This window comes from Cupressus sempervirens, chromosome 3, assembly GCF_028749045.1.
Source record: "Cupressus sempervirens isolate cs-2001-9-10 chromosome 3, ASM2874904v1, whole genome shotgun sequence".
Taxonomy (NCBI): domain Eukaryota; kingdom Viridiplantae; phylum Streptophyta; class Pinopsida; order Cupressales; family Cupressaceae; genus Cupressus; species Cupressus sempervirens.
In genome coordinates this window covers 1071869973-1071893133 of record NC_143120.1, presented here as the reverse complement: position 1 = coordinate 1071893133, position 23161 = coordinate 1071869973, and positions in this window count along the sequence as shown.

Here is a 23161-nt window from a genome sequence, read left to right as displayed (position 1 = left end):
GTTTGACACACTTGGCTCACCACAAACATGTCATCTAAGCATAACTCATGCATTCAAGCATTGTGAAATCATTCTATATAGGAGTTATACCAGAAGATAACTCAGATTGGATGATAATTTTCTTTCCCTTTGAACTACTGAAGTGATTTGTCTGTTTGACTTTTTTGTGTTGTTTTTCTAATACATCATATGTACAAATATGTTCATTGGGTTCATTAGATCTAGTTCAATGGCAGTAGATCTTCAACTATAGTTTTTTCTAAAAATTTTACATGCATTTTAGTCGAGTATGGAGCTATTATGAGCAAGCTTTAGGAGGACATGCCTATGAGATGATGGTCTATATATGTATTAGCCTAAATGTGTTCTTGAAGGCTTAATAATAACAATTGATTTATAAGATTCCTTATACCAATTGACATTAAGTGTTACTACCCAATTTACATGTGGCATCTATCCCACCCTATGCTTCTGCAATGAATTTTTGTACCCCTTGTTGCGATGTTGATTTGTGCTCTTTATTCCCCCAATTGTTGACTTCTTGCATGTTATTTTCATTTCAAACCCTTATAATTATTTAATTCAAGGTCACAAGGAACTCTTGTTAAGGCACATCTACATCCTTGTTCTCGATCCTACCCTCAACTCCATATCTACATCTTTTGGATTTGGATATGGGGGTAGCACATCTTTAGCTAGAGTTTGTTCTAAAAATTTTACATGCACTCCAGTAGAGTATGGAGTTACTCTAAGTAACCTTAATGAGGAGGACACACCTATGAGAGAGTGGTCTCTATATGCATCAACCTGAATGTTTTATTGAAGAATCAATAATAGGAATTGATTATAAGCTTCCTAAATACAATTGATATTAAGTGTTACAACCAAATTAACATGCAATAGCTATCCCACATTGTGTGTCTCCAATGAGTTTTGGTCCCCCTTGTTGTGATGTGGTGTTGTTCTATTTACTTGCCTAATTTTTGACTTATTGCATTCTATTATTATTTCAAGTACTTATAATTCTTTAATTCATTGTCACCAAGAAATCTTGTTTTAAGGAAAAGGCACATCCCCAACCTTGTTCCCATTATTTCCCCTATCTCCATCTCCACATTTTTTTGTGACAATAGTTTTATGATATAGCCATTTTTGTATTCATTTACTTGCATGCTGATGCAGAGCATCCACAACTAAAACCCATAAGGACTTCCAGTCCCATCTATGATATTGAGGTCTCTCTCCTATCCTAAATCATCAACACCTTTCCTTGTGAAAGGTTCCTTCAAATACTCACAATGTCATTCAAAACTTCTTTGACTGATTCATCATTCAGACACCAAACCTAATTAGCATCCATCTCTAATTGCATGAATGTATAATTGGTTACCACATTCTATCCTTTTAATTTGTGTTTGCATCTCCCCAAGTCTGATTACTCTCACACAATCCTTCACAATGAAACCTACTTCACAAGTTCACACCCTATCCTCTTACCAAAACCAACTAGGATCTCTCTCTAGCCCTTCCAATTACATATTCCATCCACAAGTTATAATTTCGCCATGTCTAACCACTAGTGTCAACTCACTTGGTAACCTATGACTATGTCTCTCTTGCATATTCCAACACCCCTAATGCATTCTACTATGGATCATTGACTTGGCTCAACCACCCTACACCTTGACCAAACCACTCAAAATCCAAACTCCTAACTTGATAAATGAACAACATAAAATTTACTTGATGTCATGATGAGCATAATCACCTTGAACATTATCTAGATAATCACATCTAATACCCTTATCTTTGTGCCACCTTCATCCCAAGTATTGGAGCACTATGTTTATTCTTTCCTCATCCCTTGCCGACACTCAACTCACTTTACATACCATACACAATATTAGTATACATAAAATAGAGACAAATAACCAAGCTATTGTCATGTATAACAATCAACCAATCTTTTCAAATGCATTTCCCTAGCCTTATCCTATGGCTTACAAACCCCTCCAAGCACTTTGAATCACTAATGACATGTCTCCTTTGATCTTCCTCAGTCTCCAAGTCCCACTTCATCTATTAATAGTGATAAAATCCCTCTATCATCCTGTGACAACCAAAATCTTTCCTTTCTATCACCGTCACTAAGAACTTCTAGTTTTATCTCTTGATAGTAAGGTCTCTCTCCTTTCCTAATTCATCAACACCTTTCCTTGCGAAAGGTTCATCCAAATAATCACTACCCAATTCAAAACTTATTTGACTGAATCAAACACCAAACCTGATCAGAGTCCATCTCTAGTGGCATTAATGGCTAATTAGTCACCACATACTATGATTTTCATTGTGCACATAGTGCACCTTATACCCTTCAAGCAGCATATATATGTTGATAAAATCATTCAGTATCTTGTTCAAGGCATGCCCAATATGTTGTCTTTTTGTTTTTTATCACATTTTATTAATGTAGTTTATAATCACATAATTACAAATAGTCATCTCTATTTCTTGGGCTATAACATGCCTTTTTCTTGATAAATGATAGTGAAGTCAGACTCTTTGTGAAACATGTTTCACGACTTTAAGAGTCAGCCAACATAAGAAACATAACATTTTATTACAAAGATATCTCTAGAAGAAAGTGCCTTTTTGAAGGTGAGTTGGCCATCATCATAGACTCAATCTTGCATAAATTAAATGCCAATATGACATAACTAAACTTGCCTTGAGTGAGGAGATCTAAAGCTGATTTGAATTGGCCTTTGTACTATGATTAGTGGCCATTATTGATTGTGTTCATACACCTTTGACATCAAGACAATTATTGCCAAAAATATTAGACAACAAATTCCTCTTGACACCAATGACAATAATATTTCCAACATGAATCACATACTCAGCAAAACTGCAAACATGGTTGAGCCTGGTGACATTAGCAAGAAGGATTGTGATATGTTGTTTGTACTGGCAATAGAGATGCCATGTTTTTTTTTATGCAAGTCCTTCTATATAAATATATATGCTTTTTTCAGAGTGATTTTGTGATTGTAGTATAAAAATCTCAAAAAACATTACATCAATATGTTTGAGAGATTTCCCAAGGGCTTATATGTTGAACCCAGACATCTAGAACATTTTGGGTATGGGCATCAAGAGAAGATAACACTTCAAAAGAAGAGGCATGTAGAACAATAGACATTTACTTTGTTTTGACATTTCAACATAATTGAGAATATTGAACAATGAATTTCTTGATACTCATACTCAATGTGAGGTATTCGTCTTTGTTTATGATACATTGATAAATAATATGTTACAAGTCTTTCTAATACTATGGGGTAGCTAGTCCTAATGAAATTGTCCTAGTCTTTCAAATATGAATATGGAACAAAATAAATCTTTTTTATTCTTCATTATTTATGTAGAATACGAAATATAATCCATAGGCTGCACTATGAACTATGATTTATTATTATTATTATTGATGCCCTCTTAACCTTCCCTTCATCCTATAGGATGGGGCTCGGATTTGAAAATAAAGATATAACTTTCATTCATTTCTAGGTGATGTCGAATCTCAAAAAGTTTTAGTTATGGACTTAATTCTTCTTTTCCATTTTCATTGATAAATACCAATCGCTGGCTTTTAACTGCAATTCATTATTAGGACTCAATGCATATTTCATGAGTTGTTGTTCATAAAAACCCATACTCATTAGCTTGAATTTTTTGTTTAATACCCAATGCATTGAGGTGATGCTTACAAGTTGAATTCATAACAACCATTTCTCATCAACTTAATTTTTTTTTTTTAGTACCCATTGCATTGAGGTGACACTTACAAGGTTGAAGCACTGCAACTTCCTAGATGTTCTGCCTACTCAATTCTGTGATGATCCAACTTTCCTTGACCATAAAGTTTTGCCCAAGATTAAGCCTTCTTAGCTTGCCATGCCATTTGCAAAACCTTCAACAAGTTATGTTCCCTATGAACCATTAATCATAGATTTGCTCAGTTCCTTCATTAAAAAATAGGTGGTATTTTTCGTCATGTCAAATTATGTGATGTTTAATTAGTACCAATCTTGAAACAATTGCAAGAGTAGTGGTTTACAAGAGCTCATCTCTTATGATTACAAATAGTCCACCTAGAACTCATTGCCCATTTTAAAAATTTTTATGGAAGGTTCTCCAAGTCTTAACAATCATTTTTGAATGCTTTAAGTGGGCTAGAGTTTGGTAGGAAAGACCCAAAGCAGAGGAATTTTTCATGGAGTTGACAGCAATAGCATTGGATGTTTTGGATAATCTGCACTCCCCATTGGACAGCCAATGACGTGTGTGTAATATGTGCAACCCAAAATCATGTTATATAACAAATTTATATATAAATCAATAAAATAATTAATTAATATAATATTCTTGTAATCCTATAAAGATATATAGGAGGGATGTAAAATATATATCTTCCTATTAGTCTATCCATTATTGTATCTACATATAAATTGTTATATATAAATATATATATATATATAGGAATATCAAATTATATATTATATTGTACAGAAAACCAAACCAAACTGATTTTGGGATTGTTTTTCCATATTGACAAAACTAATTTTTGTGAACTAGCAAATCACCACAGAGCAGCTGGATATTTTATGACAAAAACCTAGAAAATATAGTTGCATTTATATAGGATTAAGGTTTATTAAAATTTAAAGAGGGAAATATGTAATGGATATAACAGTATAAGAGATTTGACCAGCTAGAGATGAATACAATAAAGAACTGGGGGATAGTAGATTAGATCATATAATAACATTACAACATAGTGCACATGAATAAGAAATGAAATTAGGAAACTAATGGAATTTTCATCATTCTAGGTTCATCATCACCTTTACCATATATTTTCCTTAACAATATTCCCAAATGAAAACACAAAAAATATTACAATTTCTTGTGGCTTGTATTAGATCAAAATGTCAGCATTATGGTGAGAAAATGTGGTTATCTAGATATAGGAAGAAAATCAGGATAAGATTGTAAGAGTATGATGGCACACTGGGCTACCTCTATGTTTGATCTTTTTTATTCTCAGATGGTTCATGGTGATCTTGTTGGAATTTTTGCAATGATCACTACTACATTTAACCTTATTTTTCTACTGCAACTATGTTTCTTTTTCTCTACTTCATTTTACTAAACACTCCCTATCAACAAAATATTGACTGTGTTTCAATATTATAATGTATGAGAGTATGTGAAGACTTTGCTTGTTATCCACAGAAACTAATTGAGAAGCACATGAAGTTTTGAAAACTCATGCACCCTTTCCTTCTCAACTAGTTTTATTTTCAGATAATAGGTAACAAAATTTCTCTCATTCATTTTCTTATATGTTTCAACTTAACTTAATGTTCTTAGGATTATTTTATGTTAAATATTATTGATACACAATCAATTGGATTAAAATGCTTAGGACTTTGGCTACAATTCTAAAGAGGAATTATTGGAGCTTGTTTTCCTACCTTGAAATCATTCCACCTTTAGCTCTCGACATTGATGCAGAGACCTGGGTGGACTTTAAGTTATTCACAATAAGAGGGACTTTCCTAGTGTTCTCATAACACAATCAAGCTTCTTAATAGGATCACTCTCCTTGATCCAATCAACTCCAAACCTTATTAGAGTTCACATACCATTCTCTTGTGCCACCATAGGCTCTACATCTTAGAAATAATCCCATGTCCCTCAGATGGATTCACCAAGCAATCTTGTTCAACAACCATCAAATGCCCACAATGCCTCAATAGGCTCCAATCTTGACTTCACTACAACTAGGTGTTTTTTTCACCTTCATACATCTCAAAAAACTTCAACTAACCTATTTACAAGGTTACCAAATGCTCATCTTATTAGGTGATACCAAAAGCCCACTACAAGCCCTTCACTACCCCTATTTCCCAATTAGCTCTACCTAATTAGTTTTTCAAACTTTTCTCAAAACTCTCAAAAAATTAAGACCATATCTAAATGTCATTTTAGATTCTACACAACATACTTCAAATGCTCATGCTACTCCCTTGGACCAAATGCCCAAACCAACATTGCTGCTCCACAATTAACCCTCTTTTAGCCCTTTTGTTACAAAGGAACCACTAGCATATCTCTTCTCAAAAACCATCTGACCTCAAACAGAGTTTTCTTTTCATCCAAAACAAATGATTTTCAAATTCATAGGAGATTCCATCAAGTTTTGAACACCCAACCAACAAACCCTCCTTCCTAGGTGCCTAAATGAAGGGTTTTACCAAACTCACCTTTCCAAATGTTTCCTAATCCTTCCAATGGATTCAACACCTTCATATAGCCCTAACATGACCTTCCTTGTCATTAAATATAATCCTCCTTCAGATGGAACCTCTAGACTTCTAACTATCCCAACACCTAGTAACATCTCTAGACCTATGATTGCCACAAAATATTTATCAACACTTACCTTGTTGCTTGTAACAAAATGCTACATTTATAAACTCATATCTACAAGCATTTGAACCCTCCAAATATAATATTCCTTTATAAACTCTAAGTTTAACACTAAATCCATTTGAGTTTAGATATCTTGATCTCTAATTTATTTTCCAAAATCATCCTCCAAGGTGAAACTCACCAATCTACTCTTCTTATACACTTATGGAATTGTTTTGGATGTTCCAAAGAATTTCAACATCCAACCTTTATAGACATTTGAGTCATAAATTCATGTCCCTTGATGTTAGGCCCAAATGGTCTAAGGATTAAGTTTTTTAAAATTGTACAACCACCATGAGGCCAAACTTAAATAAGCTAATTGATTTGTAATTGAGTGAAATTTGAATTCTTCTTTTGACCCTTAGGCCAACCCACTTAGGCCTTTTTTTCAACAAATTTCAATTGCAATTATTTGATGGCTGAAATTGTAATGATCTTAGGCTCATGAGTTTTTGAGATTTACCCATCTTTTGAGCTCACATGTTCTTGATTGAAGATTGCATTAATATGTTTCAATATTTTATGCATCTTCATTAGTTGATGCATTAATCACATTAGTCATTGCTATCAAGATTAGTCATGGCATGTTGTTGTTAGCACCTAAGTAACTTTCACCTTGTGACATCTCTTTGAGGCATTTTGCAAATAACTAAGATACATTTTCTATAAATCCACATTTTGCAAACATCTAGGCCTTCTAGAAATTATAGGATCATTTTAGTTACATTTGAAAACAGTAATCAACAATTTCCATATGTGCAGATATAAACATTAACTACAACATGTCCAATTTATTTCTAGGTATATTTTTCCATGAAGAAAGACCACGCCTGACAATATGAACCCAGAACAAAATAATGAGACAATGGCTGTATTATGGGCTCAGTTCCAAAGAAAACCTAATAAATGTTATTGTCCTTGCAAAAAGTGTAAGGGCTTAAAGAATCAAAGAATTCTAATCACAATAGCCTAGAGTCATTGTAAACAATATGGTCATGTTGAAGGGGGCCATGATTTTCATTCATTGCTGAATGTGGATTTCCTACTAGAGGAACATGGAGGTGTGAATATCCAAGCTGAGGATAACATTTCCATGGAAGAAGATGATAATCTACCAGAGTAAAAGATTGAAGAAGATGGTATTGGGGTAGGTGATAAAGAGGCTGACAATGATGGTACTAGTGAATTTGATAATGATGATGAAGATGGTCTTGATATACCTCTACTTGAGAAGGCACACGAGCCCTTATACGAAGGCTCCCAAACAACTCTACTCTCAGCTATAGTGTTGTTGGTGAACTTAAAGGTTATGAATGGTATATCCAATGTACCAATGTCACATATGCTAAGGTATGTCATTTTTGTCATCTTTAGTGTTAGCATACAATTACAATTCATTATATTAACAATGCATATTTGTTGTTGTAGGTTCATTAGTGAGTTTTTGTTACCACCATCAAACATTTTGCCTCTTTCATACTGAGAATTATCTAACATTATGGATCAGATTGGAATGAATTATCAGACAATACATGCATGTCCCAATGATCACATTCTATATCATAAACAACATGAATTTGCAACAGAATTCCTTGATTGTCATGTTAGTAGATATCAGTCAGATCAAATAACAAAAAAAGTGCCTCATAAGGTTCTTCGGTACATTCCCATTATTCCAAGTCTTCAATAGTTATTTAGGTACGCTAGCTTGGCACAATTTATGGATCACCATGCATGCAATAGAGGTCATGACATTATGCGAATGCTTGTTGATGGTTTTGCATTTAAACAGATCGAAGAAACATGGTCACACTTTAAAGAAGAACCTCGTAATCTGAAGCTTTCATTAGTGGCGAACAATGTCAGTCCACATGGAGATATGAGATCCGTTTACTCGGTGTGGCCTATTTTTTTTATTAACAATAAAATTCCTCCTTGGATGTCCATAAAGAGGGAGCACATAATGTTGTCAATGATTGTGCCAGGTATTTTTTTATTTTATAGTTATCTAAATTAATCTATAAATAGTGCATGAAAATGATTATAATAATTACATATTTTTTTGTTCATTCAATTGCTAGGTAAATACCAAGTTAATGATATGAATGTGTATATTGAGCACCTAATTGATGCGTTGTTGAAGTTATGGAATGGCATCACTATGTATAACATCTCTAGACTGATAGGACATCGACAATTTCAATTCTACGCAATTAATAGGATTTGACATTGATAGATTCATGACGTGTACTATTATATTTTTGTTTTTTTTATAAGGATGTGATAATGATAAATTCTCTAGCCTTAGATGTGAATGAGATATTTTCTTTAGTCCCAAGATAGTTTCTTTCTTCAAAAAGCTCTTCAGTGGCTTTTATTTAACTTCTTATTCAATTAATTTTGTCAGATTAGTATTTATATTCTTGAACTTTGTTATCCCTTTTTTCAACTGAAGTGTTAACTTTTAAAGGTCCTTAGACTTTTCCATTGGAATTTTAGATTTTCTTTAGATTTTTCTAAATGTTGATGTCTTGTTGTTTTTCTCAATGTGTCTCCTTGTTCATGTTCTTAATTATGATCAGTCATTTGTATGCATAGAGAGAAGACTATCAACTAGGATAGGGACTATACCTCTCTCTATGTTGTGTAAGATTTGTGTTTTTGCATGAATTTTACATGTCATGCCTTTTCCTCATGTATTATGCTGCAAAATTGGAATTGGACTTGTGTCTACTTGTGCAAAATAAAGTATTCATGTTATTTGTCATTCCTTGATATATCTAATGATATGGTGCAAAGTTTATTTTATAATTTTTGTTGTTTCTGAATTTATATTTCTAGAAACTAAATGAGAAATAAATGTGACTACTTTCTTAAAAATTATTCATATGTTTGAATTAGACCAGGATAAGATCTCTAACTTTCAAATGAAGTTAATGGATATTGACACTAAAAATTTGGGTATTCTTGAGTTGGAGGATCAATCCATTGTGAGGAGGCCATCACAAGATTTTTCTCATATCTGCAAAGGCTTGAGCACCATTGGTAACACAGGTATGGATCTATATCATTTTACCTCTGCTCAAATGTCATGCATTAAAATCCAGTCTTTAGTTTTTTTTGCCTTGAGGTGAATCATTCCAGAGTAGCCTTTATCTTTTAAAACATTAGTTGTTTCACTATTCAAGTGTGAGATTGTCTAATGAATGAGATCAATATCAATAAGCACCAGCCCCTTTATAAAAAATTCTTCCACAAAGATGAGATCAATTTTTAATAAGGTTTTTTTAGTTCTTTCCTTTACCTATATTTTGACCATCTTTGATGTTCTTCAATTCAAGTCCTATTTTTTTGTATTTCAATATTTTAATTAATTCATGTTGATCTTATTTTTAATGACATATGTCTGATCCCTTTTGGGACATGTTTAGACTATCTAGCTGCACAAAATACATGAACGCTTACTTCTAGCCATATCTTGTTTATGTTGCACAACTCTCAATTGCTATTATTGTTGAACCCTTATCTGGCAGGTAATAGTCACTCGGTTTCTATATCCAAGTGGATTATTTATTTATATGAGGTAATAGTCAAACATGAATGAGGACCCTCAAAAATTATATAATCTTAAAAAAAACTAGGTCAGGTGCTCGCTTGAACTGTGCAGATGGAAGGAGTTCATCTCTTAGCTTAATCTCATCATCATAACCAAAACTTTGCAAAACTATCCAAGTAGTTTCTAATCATCCTTTCTCAATAAAAAGAGCATGGAGAAAAAGAAATCATGTTAGTGTCAAGCCATTTTCATTGACAACTTGTGGAAGTCTCTCTAAGAAAACCCTTTTCACATTAACAATCTCAGATGATTGTTAATAAATAGGAGCATTAAAGCATCTAACCTACTCAATAAATAGGAGAATAAGCTATCATGAGCCTCCATTCTAATGGAAATTTTTCAAATGAAACACAATGTCCAATAGTTTTTATATGCAAAGAATTTTTTTAGCAAAATAGATTTGAAGATTAACATCCTATCCAATGAACAAGATGGATAGATTTCAAGTTACAGTGCAAAAACTAGCTTTTAAAAATTGATGCATCCCCAAAGAGGAAACCAAAAGCATCTGATATTTTAAAAATATTTTGAAACCATGCCATACTTGAAATTTGTTAAGCTTGACATCACTAAGAGTGTCATCTTTGTCATGAACACTCTCTTCAATGCCCTTACTCAACCAAATTTTAGCAATTGATTTTCTTGGTCAAATAATGGTGTTGTGGGATGAAGAACTACCTTTTGAGCACAGTAAAAACTTTTTGTAACCTATCAAGTATAATTGCTTAAATATTAGTGTCCCAACTAGAAAAAAAACTATATAAAATAAGAAAGGGTAGATTATATGTGGCTTAGAATGGTTAGAAAAGTTACACCAGTTTCAATTAGGAAAAATCTCCCATGCTTGAATGGCTTCAGATAACACATATTCCAAATAAGGAAAATACGATTATATTGTCTCAAGAAAAATTAATCCTCACCTAAAGGAAGAGTATTTTTGATACAGTGTGATCACAAGTTGAAAAGTGAGAACAAGTGTTGAAATTGGTTACCTAGTATAATCAGTGGCTAACCAAGCCAAAAAACAAGTATATTTTATGTTTAGGAACATTATACAATGTTCATTTGATGGTGAATCTATCAAAAATTCATTGCAAGGTCATGTGGAGAAAGTGGATTGAGGAAGCCTTAGTTGATAGTGTTGGAAGACACCAATTGGGGATATGTGTGTTGTAGGGCCTGTGAGACAAATTGCCTTTGGATTTGGGCAATCGGAGATATAATAAGTCACTATTTAGGAGTTGGAAGTGCCACATACTTCCTTTGTTAATTTGGACAATTTTCATGCATTGAAACAGGGTAACTATTAAGAATAGGTGTACTAGTCCAAAATAGTCAACAATAAGTTTTTGATATGTTGTATACTCCCAAAAGGGTATTTTTAAATGAAAATTTCTTGCCAAGTGTTTTGAGTAAAAAAAAATTTATTTCCATTTTTTGCTCTGCTGTAGGGCCACTTGGTTGCTGAAGTAGGTCTCTGTGATAGATTATGAGCATTTTACTAAATGTGGAGTATGGGATTGACATACAACCTTAGAATCCATTTAATCAAATTCTTTAATAGCCTATAACACCAAAATTATCATTTAGGAGTGTAGTATAAGGCTTTGACAAGTTTGACCTTGTAAGCATTTGAAGTAGTTGATAGGCTAGAGTGCCTAAACCTCTAAAATTTTTGAATTCTCATTGTGTCTTAAAGACCATCACCCTCCCTCCACATCATTAGTGAATGGAAACCAATGCTGATTATTGTGTATTAATTAATTTTATATCATATTAATGAATGTTATGTGATTGTATTGATTGAATGTTATAGTTTGGGCTCTGGTTTTGTGGCCTTCTCAACTCCTGATGAAGCATCTTGAGCTATAAGTATGGCTTGTTTTGAGAAGATGTAAAAGTTTGTTAAATATTTAGAACTCCTAATACTTGTATTATAATATCTCTTTTCTTAAGATTGTAAGTTTATGTATGTAGCTTGTAAAAATGTATGGGAAAATAGTAGTCGGAAAGCCACTCTATGTTGTGCTAGCTCAGTGCAAAGAAGAGAGAATAGCAAGGTTATAGGTACTTCTTTTCATTCTTATTTTGAGGAGTATATTTAAAAACTTGATTTCATGCTATTTATTTTGAAACCAATTCAGCAAGATGGATCCATATTCAATTCTTGTGCTTATCTTACAATTTATCTGTAATTTAGCAAATTTACTAAAAGTCAAAGTCAGGTAGTCTAAATAAGATAACTATATAGAAACTCAATTATTAAGATATTTAGTATGGACTTGAGCTATCTTGATGGAACTATTTCTTATTAGAGTAGGAAAGAATGGTCATGAGGTTATAGGGGGTGGAAGGGTATTAATAATATAGTTAGTAGGTTAGATGGTTAAGTCTAGGTAGAAATTTAGGAATTGTTGGGTTCCTAAATGTGTGTTTATTAATAGAATGTATTTTCATACTCAAAATATTGTTGTAACTAGTATGACTCTAGGAATTATTGATTCACAATTTCTATTTGGTTGGTTGAAATTATTAGTATTCTGTCAGTGGAAATGCCAGACTAATTTGGCAAATCTTGATTATTTTATGCAGACGTAATTCTCACAAATGCAAAATCTGATTGGCATGGCAAAAGCTATGCCAACTCATCTTCCTATATACTCTCCTGGAGGTCTAGGTCTAAGCCAACCAATGTTCTATGGACACAGGCCACCCACACTCATGCCACCTGAAGTAAATACGATATATATTCATATTTTTTGATATATTTGCTACTGATGTTGTTAATCTATGCTAATCAATTCAAAGTTAATTTTGATACCTTGCAAATGGCTCTATGCTCATCTTGAAGAAAAGGAAGTGTCAACTTTTATTTGGTAACCAATCTGAAATGAAAAGCTCAATGTTCATCAAATTTTATTTGTTATGTTCTTATATAAGAACAAATTGCCCTTTTTAGCATGTCACACTTGGAAAACCATTCCAAATTTTTACAAGTTATTTATCCAGCATTGTTTTCATTGGCAATTTATGATCTGATGCCAATTTTCTCACAAGCTGGTGGATTTGATTATCAGTAGCAGCTTGTCCCTGGTATTAAGCTAGGAAATGCACCTATTCCAAATTTCTATCTTTCTATAGTTCAGCCACAACAAGGACAGTGATCTAATCTTAGGCGGTCTTGAGCTGCACCCATTCAACAACAGTAACAATAGCAATAGATGCCACTTATAGCTCAACAGGCAAAGCACACTTTATCTTTATTTTTTAATTGTTGTACATCAATCTTGGTTCTTAACTATCTTCCTTACATGTTCAATTCTTCATTGTACAATTCAATTGCTATAATGCTTTTCTTTATTTTATACTTCAAGCGACGACTATTATTAACATTTCTCCTATTGTTGAAATGTTCTGGAATGTAGATTTGAGCTTCCACATGAAAGTTTGATTCTTCATTACCTAAATGATGGGGTTTTTTTAAAACCACCATTAGACTTCATAAAAATGGGACAAATATATAAACATAGAGGTGTGAAAAGTATCTCCTTCTGGTTGCCTTAGGCTCCTCCTGTATATGTTTATCTAGGATGCATTGCAAGAAAATCTCCCCCAAAACTAGGTGAATTCAAATCATTGCATTGTATTTGCAATGATTTAGTAATTGGAGCTCAGTTCCCTAATAACAGTATTTGGGATGCAACTAAAATTAAACAAACAAGAGAAGACTTTAGCATATGGATGCTAGATAGTGAGGTATAATCTATTGATCACTTTTGTAGAAGGATAATTGAGATTCTTTGTTTATTTTTCTAGAATCTAACCATGTGAGGCAATTTATAGACTAGTACATTGCTTGTAAGAATTGGAATAAAAAGGCCACCAAGAAGGTTTTCCCTAAGACTAGCTAATTAGTCCAATTCCCATGAACTAGATGACTTAGTGATTGATGCCCAAGTACAAAGGATTTCAACAACACTTTTTGATGATTTTGGGGGTCTGGTAAGCATTTCATGGGCAGGAATGTTGTGATGTGAAACTTCACATGCATGTACTCTCACAATTTAGTGATGAAAATGGCTATGTAAATCTTATATCTCAATAGTTTTGATCTATATGATGATATTTAAATCATGGAATCCAGTAGTGGTTTGACATTGGTTTCACTTTTCATTTTTCCATGTAGATGGTTCCGTTATTGAACATTTGTTTCATTGGCATCATGTCTAGTTTACATTGAAGACTTGATTACTTAAATTCAATAGTAAATCTGTCATTAGTGACAAGGTCATACAATGAAAAGCATGACTTTTGGGAACCTCTCATTGAACCTATGGATGGATTTTTGAGGTATGATTCTATCTATCAAGATTGAAAAAATTCTTTAATCATCTTGCTTGCATCTCCTTAGAAGCCTTTTTCACCTTGAGCTATCATTTCTACCATTAAAGGATTGTGTTCCCTGCTATTTACCAATGAAATAAATGGTTTTCATTTTATTTTTTAATATTGTTTTCTTTCCTTCATAGTGCAGATTCTGAGGAGTTCCTTAAAAATTCATAGAATGAATTGTAGAAAAATATCAAACAACACCATATTTGCAAAATATGGGAAGTACATGCTCTCCTAAGATAAACTACAGCTACAAATTCCTAATTGTAAATAAAAAGTACTCAAATAATGGTGGTTCTATCTATTGCATCTTGAAAAGAAGAGATGTATTTTTGGTAACTAGGGCTATAGGCCAGAAAACAAGTATAATGTTATTTTGTGTCTAGGCACAAAACATACCCTTTTCCTTAAAGAGACTTATCCTCAAAGCTAGTAAAAGCCAAAATTTTGAGTAACACTTTTAATATACAACTTCATAAATGTATAAAATGGGGCTTCTTTCTTAAAATACTGGCTCACATGAATGTTTTGCCACAATTTTTGAAATCTTGGAAAATACTTCAAAATTGAGTACTAGATCATCCACTTTTACTTCACCTTCCAAAATTAGATTGTTATCTTTAGCATTAGTTTTGCCTCTTCGGTAGCAATCCTTCTAGGTTTTAATATTACTATACATTATACATTTGTTATTGGGATTTGCTTCTAATTTACTATGTTCCAACCTCTTGCAAATTTGCCTAGGAAGATACCATGGATCCTTTGTTCTACCCCACAAAGGAACACTCAGAACATAGGCTCAAACATGCATGAAAAACTATTTTCTTTTCTTTTAAATTGGATAATTTTTTTGTCTTTAATTAGGATTGTTGTTTGGAGATTGCAGTGTGGAAGAGTGTGCTAGTTACTTGGAGACAATCAAAACATACGAGAACAGGCCAGTTGACAGTATTCTAGAGTGTACTAACAATGACTATCTATCATGGGTATTCTTCATACCTCTATTGAATAAAAGTTGTGCACTGTTCATATAGATTCAAAACTTAGAAATATTCATTTCTTTTAGCTAGGAATAATAAAGATAAAATGATTGAAAAAAGAAACAGATTTTGAAGAACCTCTTTAAATGAATGTCAGACATTTGTGTTAAATTGGTTTGTGTTTTGAATAATTTGTATTGTATTTATGAATGATCAATGGAAAATCTTTCTTATATATGCATCCTTGAGTGAGGAGTGCCATTGTATGGGACATGTCTTATGTCCCTTCATTTCCTTTGTTAATTGCACCTTTCTGTTACAAGTCTTCTAACAATAAGATCATTTAGTATAACATTTTTTAATAATGAAGATTGTATCCCTTCATGATCATTTCTAGATGCACCTTTTCCTTGTTAGATTTGCATCCTTTCATTCAATAATTAATCAGCCTTTAGTTATTGATTATAATATTCTCCTTATTGGATGCCAATAGTAATAATCTCACTAGTCAGTGTGCATGAGCTAGTGTAATAATATGGTTCATTGGTTCAATAAATCTCAAAGTTTTTCATTTTTTCACTTAATCATTATCATAACATATTATTGTTCCTCCATATCAATATTGGTTATGAGTGTTGTATGCTTATTATTGCTTAGTCATATGTTGATTGATGTCCTCTTGATTGTTTATGTTTATTGATATAGCTTTTCCTGATTTGTGTATCATCCTATTACATAGTAATCATGGACCATCATTGGATATACATATAATAATTGATCAATTATCACATGGTTTTTGGTCTTCATAGTAGCTATAATACTTATCAACATTTGGGAACTAGAATACCCATTACAGATTCCTCATTTTCTATTCTATATCACTCCATATTGATTTAGTAATTAGTTTATTAACCAAATCACTTCTTCTCATGATGTTGATGTGTATTGACTACTCTTCAACTTCTTCCATGTATGATGCAAATTGATATCTTAGCTACTAGTGAAAATAGTTCTAAATGATGATTTATCCATAGTTTTGATTCTCTAATATGATGATTTATCCATAGTTGCAATTTATCCTGATGGTATCTATAGACCATTCAATTGAACTATGTATTTTTTGTAGCCTTCCTCCAGGAGGAGGATTCAATTGAACTATTCATCTAGGATTCCACATTTTGCATGCATTTCTACTAGGGCAATTGCAACTTAAACAAATATATTCTCTCAATATATCTATTTTGTGAATATCTAGCAACCATGGCTTTTGATGACCACATTACATTCAGGCATCCTGTCAAACAATTCACATGACTTATCTATGCTTCCATTTTGTAAGCATGTCTCAAAAGGAAAATTCTACTACTTCATCTACATCATCTAACAAAATCCTTTATGCTTTGATGGATGCCTATAGCTTATCCCAAAACTCTCATTCAATAGTTATGAAATGATCAATCAAGAGGAAATAGTTGAGAGCTTAGAGTGACACAATTTTTAGATGATCATGTGAAATGAAATGGGTGTGTGAGTAGAAAGAAAATAGAAAGACATTGTGTATAGATGAAGGCATGAAATGGATGCTTTTGGAGCACTCAACATAGACACTCAACATTTAGTACATCATCATTTGAGATCATATGGGTGCATGGGATTATACGCATAGTGAATAATAAAGGAGGGAATTAAACCCTCCCTGAGGCTCACACTTGTGGAGGTCCACCTCAGAAATGACCCTTCCTATGAAATTACTATCTAAAACCTTTCTAATGAGATAATGTGTTATGAGCTCTTCATCAGTGGGATGGAATGTGAATCCAGGAGACAGTTTGCATCACCCATATCATGACTATAACTAAAGTTAAGAGAATCTATTATGGAGTTCTCTTCCTTATTTCCCATAGCAAAGGAAATGAGCATGGGTGATAGAGAAGAGAATTCAATAATAGAGGCTCTTAACTTTAGTTACAGTCATGAAATGGGTGATGCACAACTGCCTCCTAGATTCATGTTCCATCTCATTGATGAAGAGCTCATAACATATTATCTCATTAGAAAGGTTTTATACAACAATTTCACAGGAAGGGTCATTTTTGAGGTGGACCTCCACAAGTGTGAGCCTCAGGGAGGGTTTAATTCCCTCCTTTATTATTCACTATGCGTATAATTCCATGCACCCATATGATCTCAAATGATGATGTACTAAATGCTGAGTTTCTATGTTGAGTGCTCCAAAACCATCCATTTCATGCCTTCATCTATACACAATGTCTTTCTATTTTCTTTCTACTCACACACCCATTTCATTTCACATGATCATCTAAAAATTTTGACCAATGCTTGGAGTTTTTGACCAAGTATTGGTCAAAATTTTGACTGATGCTTTGTAGTTTTCTCCAAGCATTGGTCAAAATTTTTACCAATGCTTGGTAGAACTTGGGACAACATGTTTGATAGTTTTTGACCAATGTATTGGTCAAAATTTTGATGAGAAAAAATTTGACCAATGGCTTGGTCAAATTTGGTTGAACTTTGGTAAAAAATTGGGTCAAAATTTTGACCAATTTTGGTCAAAAAATGGCCTCAAATGTACTAATGAGGAGAAGAATAATAGAATTGATGAAAAATTTAGGTAGAAAACATGAGAGCAACAAAGGTTATAAGGACAAGGGAAAGAAGCCTGTTGCATTGTTGAAGAAGAACCTAATGAAGAATCAGATGGTCATGATGATGAAGTTGTGTGTGTTGCTATGAAAGATGATTCAAATGAAGATAAGGCAACTATATTAGTGTCCTATGTAATTGTTGTCACTTAGGTTTTCACCCTTGTCCAGAGCCTATGCATGAGGACAACCTAGTGAAACATGGAAACAACCTCCAAGATGTGGGACTTGAACTATGAGGTTGAATCTCTGGAGAAGGCCAGCTTCCTCTTACTATCAGGATGCACCTAACTACTCTTTGGAGAGGAAAAGGGAGAAGGAGAGCATGAAAGAAAATCTACCTATTCACTAAAGAGGTGATGCACCAAAATAGATTGTTCAGACCAATCTCTACCCATATATGCACTATTGAACCAGAATGAAACTAAGGATATACACATTCAGACTTGCTTTAATCAAATAATCACATGTAGATCAAAAGACCATGATGAATGACACAAGGAAGAGAGATTCACTTATATTATGCCAAAGAGATACAATCATGCAGATTAGAGATCTCTACAAAACATCAGTGAGAGGCAAAGATTTCTTGCACTTTGACACCAATGGTTGAAGGAGATAAGGAAGAAAATCATACAATTTAAAGGCATAGGGAAATTTACACTAGAGTTGTAGAGCAATAGTAGAGAACAATAGAGAATGATCTGACCTAGACAAAATTTACAAAAATTTCCTTTATAGTTCAGGCATAACTGAGATTTTTCCTCCAAAACTATCCTACAACCACCGCCATCAAGGCTCTGCCAAGGAAAATCATGGGGATCTTAAGAAAATCTAATCTTTTGGTAGATCCAGATGTAATGATTGGGAATAGGGCCTGGAGAAGACAAAAATGGTGTCATTAAATCACTCTGACCAGGTAGATAGATTGGATCAGGGGGGAGTGTTCTTCCTTTTTTAGCATTCATTTCTTTATGGTTGGAATTGATCATAAAGATCAGATTCATGTAAAATCTTGGATTTTCCCTATTCCTGGCTCATGAATCAACATGATCAACAAGTCAACATAGCCCTGGCATCGAGATGATCCATGTGGACCAATCAATTTACCTCATTTTTCCATCTCGCAGATCTACCCACAGTTGACCATGCCTTTCCTCACTAATCGTGCTGGCTCCTCAAACTCTAACCGCGATGTTATACTAATTGTCGACCTTAACCATGTTTCCTCTATGTTAATACCCTGGCTGGGCTTGCTAAGACATGTGTCCACCACCCACTTTCTTGTATTTTTTAATTTCCTCACACCTTGATAATGCGAGAAAGTGCCAATCATTGATCTCCATGAGATCAATGATCATTGGAGATCCTCATAATACTGTCCTTGTTCTTACCTCGGGCCCATCACACCTGGTACCACCTCAGCAATCCATACCATGCCTGGCAACACATGGTGTCCAACTGGTTATCCATAGAGAAAGTAGTCCCATAGGGACACATGGTGACAAACCATTATGTCGCTATGGAAAAACAATGTGCAACTTTCCATAGCAACATAATACCAACCGTGCATCAGACCACATCGGATGGTGAGGGCTCATCAAGCACCTAACTATGAGGAGGGTGGAAAAATGACATCATCTAGGACATGTGCCCTTCACTTGCTTTCCTACATTTTTTAATCTCCTTGCATCTTGATAATGCGAGGAAGTGCCAGGCCTCAATCCTTGAAGATATAATGGTGATCAAAATCTGTGCAAGATTGCATACTTGGTCAATTGGATGGGTCAATAAGATCTACATTCATACTCTAGCCTAGCTAACAATATGCCACCAAGGACAAGCTATCAATACCTTTTGAGAAAGTGGGCCCATGACATCAACTAAGACAGGTGTCGCCAAACTGCTTTCCCACATTATTTAATTTCCTCACATCTCCATAATGCAAGAAAGCACCAGCCCTTGATCTAGGGAGATCTCACGGTGCCTTAACTCATACATTTTGGACCTCTGCAACCATCCAACATGACATCACCTAGATGCATGTCAACAACATGCTTTCTTGCAATATTAGAAGGTTTGACAAAGCTCAGAATGCGGGGAAGCAAGCACCAATAGAATTGCCAACTTAGCCAACCACCCTATCCAACTTGTAGCCCACAGAAGGAACACAGACCCACCTACCACATGTCATAAAGGGACTTTCTTGCATTATTTAAGGGTCATGTATCTTGATAATATGGGGAAGTAGGGAACCGTAGGTCATGAAAGATCTAATGGCATGGAAAGTTACACGTCGATTGTAATAAAACATAAGGATTTTCATTCATTTTTTGATATTACTAGGATATTTAAAATAGTATTAAACCGAGAAGTGACTATTGGGTAGGAAAGAATTTAAAATTCAAACACTTGGTAGGCGGGTAAAAATGGGTAACATTTCTAGCGACTCATAGAGGACGCAAGCCATCTATGCATAAGACCAGCGGCCTAAACATCCATTGGGCTATAGAGTCATGGAAAATATGAATTAGTGTACTATGAAACCCTAAACCTACCTCTATGGAAATAGACAAACATTGAAAAAACTTTGTTCTGCAACTGGAACCAGAAACCAAACCTTCATCTGCAACCTTCAAAACTCTGAAACTTCTTGTCTCACAAAGAGACAACCCTGTGCTCATGCACTTCTTGGAAAGTAGGAAGCAAACAAAAAGAAAACTACTCTAATATGTACATGTAACCTCAAATCTTGTCAGAAACATGACTTAAGATAAATCCCATTCACTGGGATGGGTAGAATTTCACCACCAGGCTTGCTTAACTATAAAGCATTGGCATGTTTACAAATTTCAATTAGGTAGGGACCACTCCACAGTGTGTCAAATTTTGAGTGTCTTCCTAATTTTTCTATAACTGTGTTCCATTTCAAAACCAAATCTCCCTCCCTAAAGACCCTGACCCTAGCTCTTTTGTCAAAACTCTTTTTGACCTACTGCTGGTGTGTCTCTAGGGCCTACATGGCCTGATTCCTTTTCTCTTCTAGCTCCATCAGTTTTGCCACTCTCATTGTCATGGAATCATCTTCAATTAGTTCCAGCTAATGAGCTAACTCTAGGGTTGGGAACTCTAATGGAATTGGAAGCCTTGCTTCTCTACAATATACCAACACAAATGGAGAGTTCCCTATTGATCTCTTAGGTGTTATCCTGTCAGCCCATAGAGTTGTTCTCAATTTTTTATGCCAACACCTCTGGTTATCCTCTATTGTTCTCTTTATGATTTTGATCAGGTTCTTGTTGGAGGACTCAACAAAACCATTACCCTAAGGATATTAATTTGAGAATGTACTCAAATAAATATTATGATCCACTACCCATGCACAAATCTGAGCTCCAACAAAAGACTTTGCATTATCTAAAATAATAGTTGAAGGGGCACCAAACTTGGTCACAATTCCATCAAAGAACTCAACAACTAAAGATTTAGTGGTATCCTTCAATGCAACTAGCTCTGTCCATCTGGTGAAGTAATCTGTAGCAGCCAAACTCCACTTGTGACCCAAGCTAGAAGGATGATTGATAGGGCCTATGAAATCCAATCCCCACTGAGCAAAAGTTTTGTCCACCTAGATATGATGAAGGGGAAGGGCTACAAGCCTTTGCTTGCCAGAAAAGAAAGCACATTTTTCACACTTCCTCACATACTTATGACAATCATGGAACAAAGATCGCCAATAATAACCAGCCCTCATGATCTTCATTACGGTTGTCCTTGCTAAGAAGTGGCCACCATCAGGACCATCATGAAGCTCTTTGATCACCCTTTCAGCTTGGTCTTTGTCAATGCATCTTAGTAGGGCTCCATTGAAACCTCTTCTAAATAGAATAACATCAATTATGACATAAGGGATTGACTACAATCTATATTGTCTCCTTTTAGCTTTATCTAATCCTTGAGGGTATCCATTTCCTAGGAAGAAATTCTTCATATCATCCATCCAACTCCTTGGATCACCATTTCTTGCCTCTTGTTGCTATGTCAGTATCATAGCAGCCTCCTCATTAGGTTCCTAAGATGATAGCATCTATTTACACAATCCTTTCCCTCTTACCAACTTGGTAATCTGAATGTCAACATCATATTCCATTACCTTTGTAATCCAACCAGCTCTTTTCTCACTAACATCTTTGTTCAAAAGGAAATCCTTCACACTGGCATGGGGGACTAACAAATGAATATTATTATGAGACATGAGGTGTCTAAATTTTTTTAAAGCACTGATGACTACAAGGGATTTCTTTTCCACATAGTTGTACTTCTCTTCATATTCCGTAAGCCCTTCACTAAAGAAAGCTATGGGCTACTCTTCATTCTTGTCATTTGTCTGAGTCAGGACAATAGGAATACTTGACTCACCACCTAAGGTATAAAGAATGAAATCCTTCTCAAAGTTTGGATTCATGAGAGTAGGGGCTAAGGCTATGGCTCCCTTGATCTCTTCAAAACTTTCCTTCCCTTCCTTGGTCCATGCAAAGACCATACCTTTCTTGAACATAGCTATAAGAGGTTTTGCCATGGTAGCAAGATTGGAGATAAATCTTCTCATAAAATTTATCTTGCCTAAGAAACTTTGCAGCCCTCTCTTGTGTTTAGGAAGAGGAAGGGAAAGTATTGCTTTTGTCCTCTTTTGATCAATAGTTAATCCATCCTCAGATACAATATGTCCTAATAATTTTCTTTGATTAGTAGCAAAGACACACTTGCTTGGGTTAATGGAAACCCCAAACTCTCTACATATTAGGAATACAAGTCTTAGATGATCAAAATGATCTTCTACATTTTTGAAATACACAATGATATCATCAAGGTAAACTAAGACAAACTTGTCAATCAAATTCTTGAAGGCCATCTCCATTGCCTTCTGAAATATTGCACCTACATTGGTTAGCCCAAATGGCATCTTACAA